Genomic DNA, 8,105 nt, shown 5'->3' with positions numbered 1-8,105 from the left:
ATGTAAGGAAGCTAATCACCTGTCCAAGAGGGTTTTTTGTTGACTGGATGGCTTCCCAGTTGCATGGGTGACTCCTGTGAAGCAGGAAGTGAAGATTTGTGCCTGAGGATGGAGTGGGAACTGGGGTACCCTGTTTGTTACCCTAAAGTGTTACCTACCGTGTGATGCTGAGAGTTTCCTTTAACACTGTGATCAGAAGCTATAGAACTGCCGTGTCTCTTCAGGGCTATGGCTGATAAACTACATTGACTTCATGCTGAAATAATACTGTCTAAGTAGCTCAGGTAAAAGTTTTCAAATCAATATTTTAGCCTAGTAACTTAATGTAGGAACACTTGCCTTCGTTCCTTAGGATGATGTGGAATTTTACTGTTAAACCCAGGTGAGCTGACATGGGTACACCTCCTGTCATTTTCTGTCCTGTTGTAACAATCTGATGGGGTATGCAGCTGATGAATTCTTAGAAAGCTCCTGTCTTAATGATGCTAAGCTTACAGTCACGTAGACAAAGTGTTTGAAGATCATTCTGTAGCACTCTGCTTCCCAGTAAGCAGAACAAACTGCAACCTTGGTTCATCTACAGTGCTTTTCTAGGGCTTCTATTCCCCAGTCTTTTAAAAAGAATCTGGGATTGCCAGATCTCTAAAATGGGTGTACCAACTCAGTAGTTGGAGTGAGATAAGACGAGTTTGGGCTTCAACTGTCTTTGCTTTTGGCATTAGTAGTTTCCTGTATCGTGTGCTTGTAGGTTATTTTATGTATTACTGTAGTTGCAGCTTGGAGCACCTAAGCTAGGTGCCCATTATAGCATAAATTGTTCTTTCCCCTCCATTAGGCCTGTCTGTGTATGTAGAGTTGTTAACACACAGTAAGTGTGTACCTTAGCTTACCTCATAAGGACTTGTGCAGAGGACCTAAGTGAGGTAAACTAATCAGGAGCATACCCTTTTACTTCATAATGAATAAATAATTAGGGGCAAGTGTTATTCTTTAGATTCAAAAACCATCATAGTCCTAACTCTTGTGTGTAGACAAACTCTGAGTCTTGTTATCAGCTCCTTTGCCATCAGAGCTGTGTAGTGAACACACATAAATTAAAGGATTAAGGTTTGAGCTACTATGGTTCTGAAAGTGTGCATTTACTCAAGAGTCTGATGCATATAAAAGCATTAACTCTGAACTCAGTAGCTCTGAATTTGATTCCTAATTTTTCTTGCATCTCTGAGTAGACAAGTCCTCTATTCAACAAAGGCAGCTGATCATAATACAAATGGTAATCTGGTTTTAGCCTCAAGAGTCTGTTTCTGTCCATTAGTGCTTTAAACCCTGGTTTTCCAAGTACAGAAGCTTTGGGATTCTGCTCAGTTTTCTCTTAGTGCCAAGTTCATACCCCAAAAACAGGAAATAAAACTTTCTATCACAGAGATGAGGTCTTCTAACAGTCCCTGAAACAGCAGCTCAGGCAGAACTGGTTGATGAGTGCACCTATTTAAGGCTTGTTTTGTCATCCTGAGCCTAAATTCCAGGTGTTTAGTCACACAGCTATTTTTCTCCCTTAAAAAAAAAAAAAAAAAAAAAAGCTGGGAGCCGAGGGACAGTCCCCAACAAAGTTAGAAATTTAGTTACATCAACCCCAAACCCCTGGTATGCTAATTAACCTGCTCTGTGTATTTGCCTGGCCATGAAATGTTGATGTATCTAATGACAGAAAGTGTGGCTTTATCGTGCCCTCAAAGAAATGAAGAAATTTGTAGTAACTTTATTTAGACATAATTTAAGTGGACAACCCAAATATTTAAAATAACTTTAGAAATAACATTTCAGCTTACATACTTATCTATCTGCTTAATGCTGACAATACACAAACAATTAATTTCTTCTGCAAAATAATAATAAAAAAAGCTTTTGAGCTAAATGATGAATATGCAGCCGTCAGGATCAAGTGTTTGTGTTGTTTGTGCATAAGTTAAATTGGCAGGATGTTTTTTTCCCTCTTCCTAAGCAGGGCAATTGTAGCTCTTAGCCAAGGAGCCACAATGTATTTTGAAAAAAAAAGTCTTTAAACACATTCCTGTCTGTACAGGCTAACCAAACTGCCTTTAAAATGTTATCTATTTGTATTGAAAACATTTTGGCAAACACTGTGCCTGGGCCAGTGCCTATGGCACTGGATTAACTGAAGCCTTTCTTTTCTAATCCAATTATTGATGAAAGCTGCTCTGACAGTAAGATGCGGGGAATAGCTAGAGCTAAACCATTACAAAAGCTAGTAGCTGTATCCAGGGAGAGGTTTTTAGTGGGAGAGGAAGAATGGGGTGCTAAGATGGCTCTAGGGATCTCCCCTCCACCGCCCATGCTGGCAGCTTCTGTTACAGAGTGTGTGCAAGCGCAGCGTCCTACGCATGTTCTGACATCCAGCCCTGCCTTCTCATCACAGCTGCAGGCAGCCCTAGTCCCGAGCTCATCTACCAGGGCTCATCTAGACATGACCCTGCACAAGAGTTATTCTGAAATGACTGCACTTAAGTGTGTGTGTGTGTACCCTAATACTTTGCAATAAGCATAAACTGTTTCAGCCTAACTTAGGAGCAATGCCCTGGAGTAAGAAGTTCTGTGCTCTGGGACTAGCCAGTGTGTTTTGAATGCTTGTACTCTCATCTCCATCAACTGCCACGTCTAAACAAGCCCTTAGAAGGTAATTACAAGCCTTCATTTAGATGCATCCACTCAAGCTACAGATAAGCAAAGTTAGCTTAAGCTTGTTCTATTTTCTTAACAGGCAAGTGCAGTTTGATCCACTGTTCAGAACAAACTTTACTGAATATGAGTTAGGTCTCTACATACATCAGTAGTTCATGGGAAGCATCCCACCGTGCTTAAGGATGTTAGGTTTTCCTGCCATGCTGAGGGCCAGGAATATTGACCTTTGCAGCTGTTTTAGAAAGGAGCTTCAGCCTAGTTAAACCTGCAAGGTAAGGAGTTTTATGTCAACAGTAGGATCAGAGGAGAAGGTGGAATTAAGATCTCCCAAATATCCCCAAATCAAGCTATCATCAGTGCTCTTTGTTTTATTGGTGTCTTCACAGGGGTTTCATCCCCAGTCCTTGTCTTGTGGCTCTTGCTAGTTTGCTATGGTAGCAACAGTGGGAGCCCTCATGCAGGCTCCAAGGGACCAGTGTTTCCTCAAGGCCACTGCTTTCCCAGGGCTTGCCTGTGAACTGCAATGCTTGAAATGCCAAGGGCTGCCGGCTTCTTCTCCAGCAAGTGCTCACAGTGGTGGGAAATAAGCATGAGGCAAATGTGACCACCTTCCAGTGGAGGCATCTTAAATTAGAACAGTCCAGCAAAAACACTGATACACGGATTTCTGCATCTTTCTCTTGTATCCACGATCCAGTCAACCTAATAAAAAATGGCAGCTTTTCCCTCCTTGAAACGACTCTCAATAAAGATAATTTAAACAGTTTTCCTCTGTATTTTATTTCCGAATTACAGAACTGATCACTTCTCTGGTCCTTTAACTAAAAACTTTGACATTTAAAAATAACGTGACTCACATAATACATCATCTGTTACCACGTGCTAAATAAGGCACTTTGTTAGTCCCAGGACTAACCTGGGAATTTTGGAGGAATTTTAGAGGGTAGTTCTGAAAAAGCAGGTTGTTCAAGCAGTTGTTCAGTCTCTTTCACATCTTTATTTTGTGTAGCAAACTAGAACAAAGGAAGCAACTAGAAGATGTGAAATTGTTCTTACTAGATGAGTGAACAAGCTAAATAGCAATAGGTCTGTGAAGAGGTTATAAGCTTTGGGAGTAAGTTTTTAAAAATAATTTGAACTATATTTTAATATGGAATACTTATTTATAGGCAAAGCATTTCTGAGGCCACAGCTGTTGGTAGATGGTGTTTTCTCAAGGAAATAATTCATTTCTCCTTTGCTGAAAGGGAACACTAGTAACTTTCACCAAGCCACTGTCCAAAGCCTTGGGGCTGGTTGGGGCTGCGACTGAGACAGAAACTGGCATGGGGACTGAAAGAGAAATTGTGCTCACGTTCTTCATTCCTGGAAAAATTGCAAACTTCTAGCTGAAATTATTGGCTACAGTAGACTTGGAGGTAAGCGTTTCCAGAATCTCCAACAACCGGCTTTTACCTTTCTTTATCTTTTTGGTATTAATAAGTATTTGCAGTCCCCTGTGAAGGTTCTCCTCTGAAGACCTAGAGCATCTAATAAGAGCAGTCAGGTCAGCCTTTGTACTGAAGGGACAAAATTGCACGTGAAATTCTGCCACCCTTGAGCTTGTGGGACCCAAGTGTCAAAACCCTGCATATTTTCATTTTTTCCTTTCTCCTGATGCTTGAATGATCAGATGTGGAGATGCTGTCAGTGTTCCTGGGATTCACCTTGGGAAGCCAAGCCTTTGTTACTAAATATTTGGAAACAGCCCTAAAATTATTCTCTCACTGGGGACTCATAACACAATCTGCTTCCCTGAAAATTCTTACACGAAAAAGCTTATGGGACTGGGATGGCTGGGAAGCAGAGAAACTAATACGGCACTTTGGGCCACAAGGAGCAAGGCAGAGCAAAAGCTAAAGCCCCACTGGGAAATTCATTAACTGCAGCTCCTACAGCTGCTGTAACTTCCTGCTCTGTCACTGTCTGGAGCTTTTCCTTAAGTCTCACTCCCTGAAGACGATTCCCAGTGTCATGGTCAGGACTCTCAGGTTTCTCATCTGCCGAGGTGCTGCATCCTCACCTTCTCTCCTTGCTGGAGGTGATGGGTCTGGTCCCAGGGAGGCCAGGAACCTAATCACATGGGCACTGCGAGAGCTCCCCATCTGTCACATCATTCTCACAGGGGGAAAGGGGGAGTTATTTACCATCATCTGTGTGCTTTTGCTTCTCTCCCAGCCTACACTGAAAAGTTGCAAGTGCCCACAACAAAACAGGAGATGTAGTTACCACTCGTAGGCTGGTCCACACGTGGGGGTGATTTTTCTAGCCCAACCTTCTGAGCTAGAGAAGTTTCCCCTTGAGCCCCTGTGCTGCACTGTCTACTTCTAGCCCTATGAAAGCATCTGTAGTGCTGGGAAAGTAACACACAAGGCCATAGGCAGAGAGCACATATCCTAACCTGTCAGTGAAAGAGTGTGAGAATGTATGTTTGTAAACAGGAGTGGATGTAGATGGTTACGAATTTCCGATCCCTTGGGCAGAGCAGTGTCTGCAGGGAGCTGCAGTGTCCCCATGGGCAGTCGTTTTCTGTCAAGCACCTTTGACTTCTTCCCAGGCAGGAGCCTGTTGCACATACATCTTTCCAAACAGAAAGGCACAACACATGGGAGAACCTTACCCCTTAAAGAGGACAAAGCAATGCATCAGTTGCTGAAACGTGGCAGCAAGTCTGTCCCAGCTTTACTGATACCCTGGTCTCTGAACAGTGTGTCATGCCCAGATGTACTATCGGCCCAGCCGTGTGCAGTGGTACCCTTGAGGAATGGCTCCAGATCAAGCTAAGTCTTTCCACATGGCAACTGTGGTTGAACTGCTTACTTTTCACCGATTGAGGTTGTTAGGCCAGATCTGCCACTGCCTGTGTGCCAGCAGCAGGAATAACTGAAAGGATTTCCCTTTTACTCTATTAATAGCCATCTTCTCATTAAATGGCCTGGCAGCTGTCTGAACCAGACAAATTGTTGACTTTTCACCTGGTGTCCTTTGAAGGGGTCCTACTGCTGTAGTGTCATATAGCTTTGCCTCTCCTGTGCCAGTGCTGAATTCCCTGGCTCATGGAAACCCAGTCGTAAGTACAGGCTGCAGCTTCCCAGACAAGCAGAAGAGCTGGTGAGGGACAACTGAGATGAAAGGAAAGAAAAGCATAAAGACTTGCTGAAGACTCTCCTCAAACAGAGCTGTGTGGCAGTACTGTATTGTTAAATCACTGTCCACTGTTCCTCTGAGCATTCCACTGGATTATTCCACAGACAGATTCCTGGAAAAAATTGTTATTTTTTTCTCACGCATTACTTCAAAAAAAAAAAATCTTAACTCCTGGATCATCTTTCTTTGCAAATCCTTGCTGCATGAGAACCTGTGCCTTCTTCCCTAGATAGTCATGCTGTGTTAGATCAAACCACAGATTTTCATCCCAATCTAAGGCTTTGCCTTTGTAATTTGACTCACTTGGACACTCCTTTTAGCTTCTAAGTCTGCTGCACATGCCAGCACTGTAGATCTCTAAGGAATGAGTGTGCTTGCAAAGAGCAGTGATTACTAGCAAGTGCATATCCAAGGCATACTGGCATTTGAAAACAAAACTTGAACACAGAGAAACAGAATTTTATAGCCATCTACCACACATGAAAAGCAGATCCAGCACACAAATACCACCCTAGTTCTTAAATCTGTATTTTTAACTGACTTTCAACCAGGTGTTTCCACTTTAATTTGATCCCAGGCATTCCTAGAGGTGATGTAAGATCCAGATCCACAAGGTAATAATGAAGTCAAGAGTTGAAAAATTATCAAGGCCTAATCTGGCAATTTAGTCCCCTGTAAATCATTGTGGTTAGTTATTGCAGGGTCCTTCTTACCAACCAAGTTCTCTTGAGACTTCGCATTAACTTCGCCACCTGTGTGACTGTCAAAGAGATAAATTTCCTTGAAGAGAATCTTCCACTCCTGACTTTATTTATGTCAGAGAGGGGCAAAAGGATAGATTGACTGGGAAACTTCAACAACAAGGGTCTACATATGCAGAATCAGGGATTGATGCAATTCAATTACTCTGTTTGATATTACACATAAAGTCCCAAAATGAAACATGTACAATCAAGGAATTCATCTGACCTATTTGCTGGACAAAAAGCTCTAATGAAATGTAGTCAATTGATGTTTTTTTCTTCTTTTTCTTTCCTTTTTATTTTTTTTTTTTTTAACAATCAGACACAAAAGTCAAAAGATCACATCAGAGTTATTCTGTAACCTAATACTGCGTGCCTTTCAGAGCACCTGTGCATTCAGCGTCCCAGTGGCTAATACGCAAAAACTACATCAAGGAGTTTGAAAAAGCTCTTCTACTGGGAAATAAACAGGATAATAAAAGTAGGTCAGTGGGATGGATCCTTCAGCCTGGGTTACAGGAGTAAACCGTGAGTTAACTTGTAGGCTCTGAAATGTGCTAGCGAACTGAGCAGCTTGCATTTCGAAACAAAGATAAAGCAAAATACTTTCACAAACTCAAGCTAGAGACTGTTATATAAAGCATAAGCTCAAATTGCTGCTCAGGCTTTTTTTTTCCTTCTCTCTTTTTTTCTTTTAGGAAAGTCCTTTGAAGCAACTGAAAGTTGAGTGGACTAGGAGTAAAGAACAAAAAAGAGATTTTAGATTTCAAATCTGTTATTTCCTCACACACGAGTTGCTTATGACAATATTGTCTCGAGTTTCTTCCATTTGGAATGACGTTGCTTACAGCGTGGGTTTTGTAGTGAGGGGTTCTGGGTAAGGACACTCACAACTCCCATCGTTGCCTCCTCTCATTCAGTACCCCCAATCCAAACCAATAGTTTATTCTGTGTAAAATCTGCCCACCTGGCAAGTAATTTTCTACCGCTTACAGCAGTTTTCCATATATCTGTCATAAGTGGCACTACAGTAAACCCATCCAATTGATGCTGCTTCTGCCAAAAGGCAAGAAAATGCCTTCCTCTGCTTCTTAACCCCATCAGTATTCCTGACCACACAAAGCAACTAGTGTAAAGAAACCTTTTACCTGAGTTTAGACAGAGTGTCTCATTTCCTTGGCTCTTTAGAGGGACTTTTTTGTTTTATTCTGTACTCTTGAAGACTGCTGGCAACAGTGGAAGGGAAGCTGTACCTCCATTGGCGCGAGGGTAGAGAGGTCCTTGTTCATTCCAGGCTGGTTTACCTGCCAAGGCAGTAAGAACAACCAACAAGCTGCTCTTTATCATCAGGGGTTTTTCAAAGATTCATGAGAACATGTGGGGTGGCAGGGGAGGGGACATCCTTTCAGCCACAGAGAAGATCTGTATTCAGAGATGTAAACTAAGGAACAGATCAATGGAGATGAACCAGCAGAG

This window comes from Myiozetetes cayanensis, unplaced genomic scaffold (genome assembly GCF_022539395.1).
Source record: "Myiozetetes cayanensis isolate MyiCay16 unplaced genomic scaffold, myiCay2020 scf1, whole genome shotgun sequence".
NCBI classification, from domain to species: domain Eukaryota; kingdom Metazoa; phylum Chordata; class Aves; order Passeriformes; family Tyrannidae; genus Myiozetetes; species Myiozetetes cayanensis.
Note: the sequence above shows the minus strand (reverse complement) of the source record.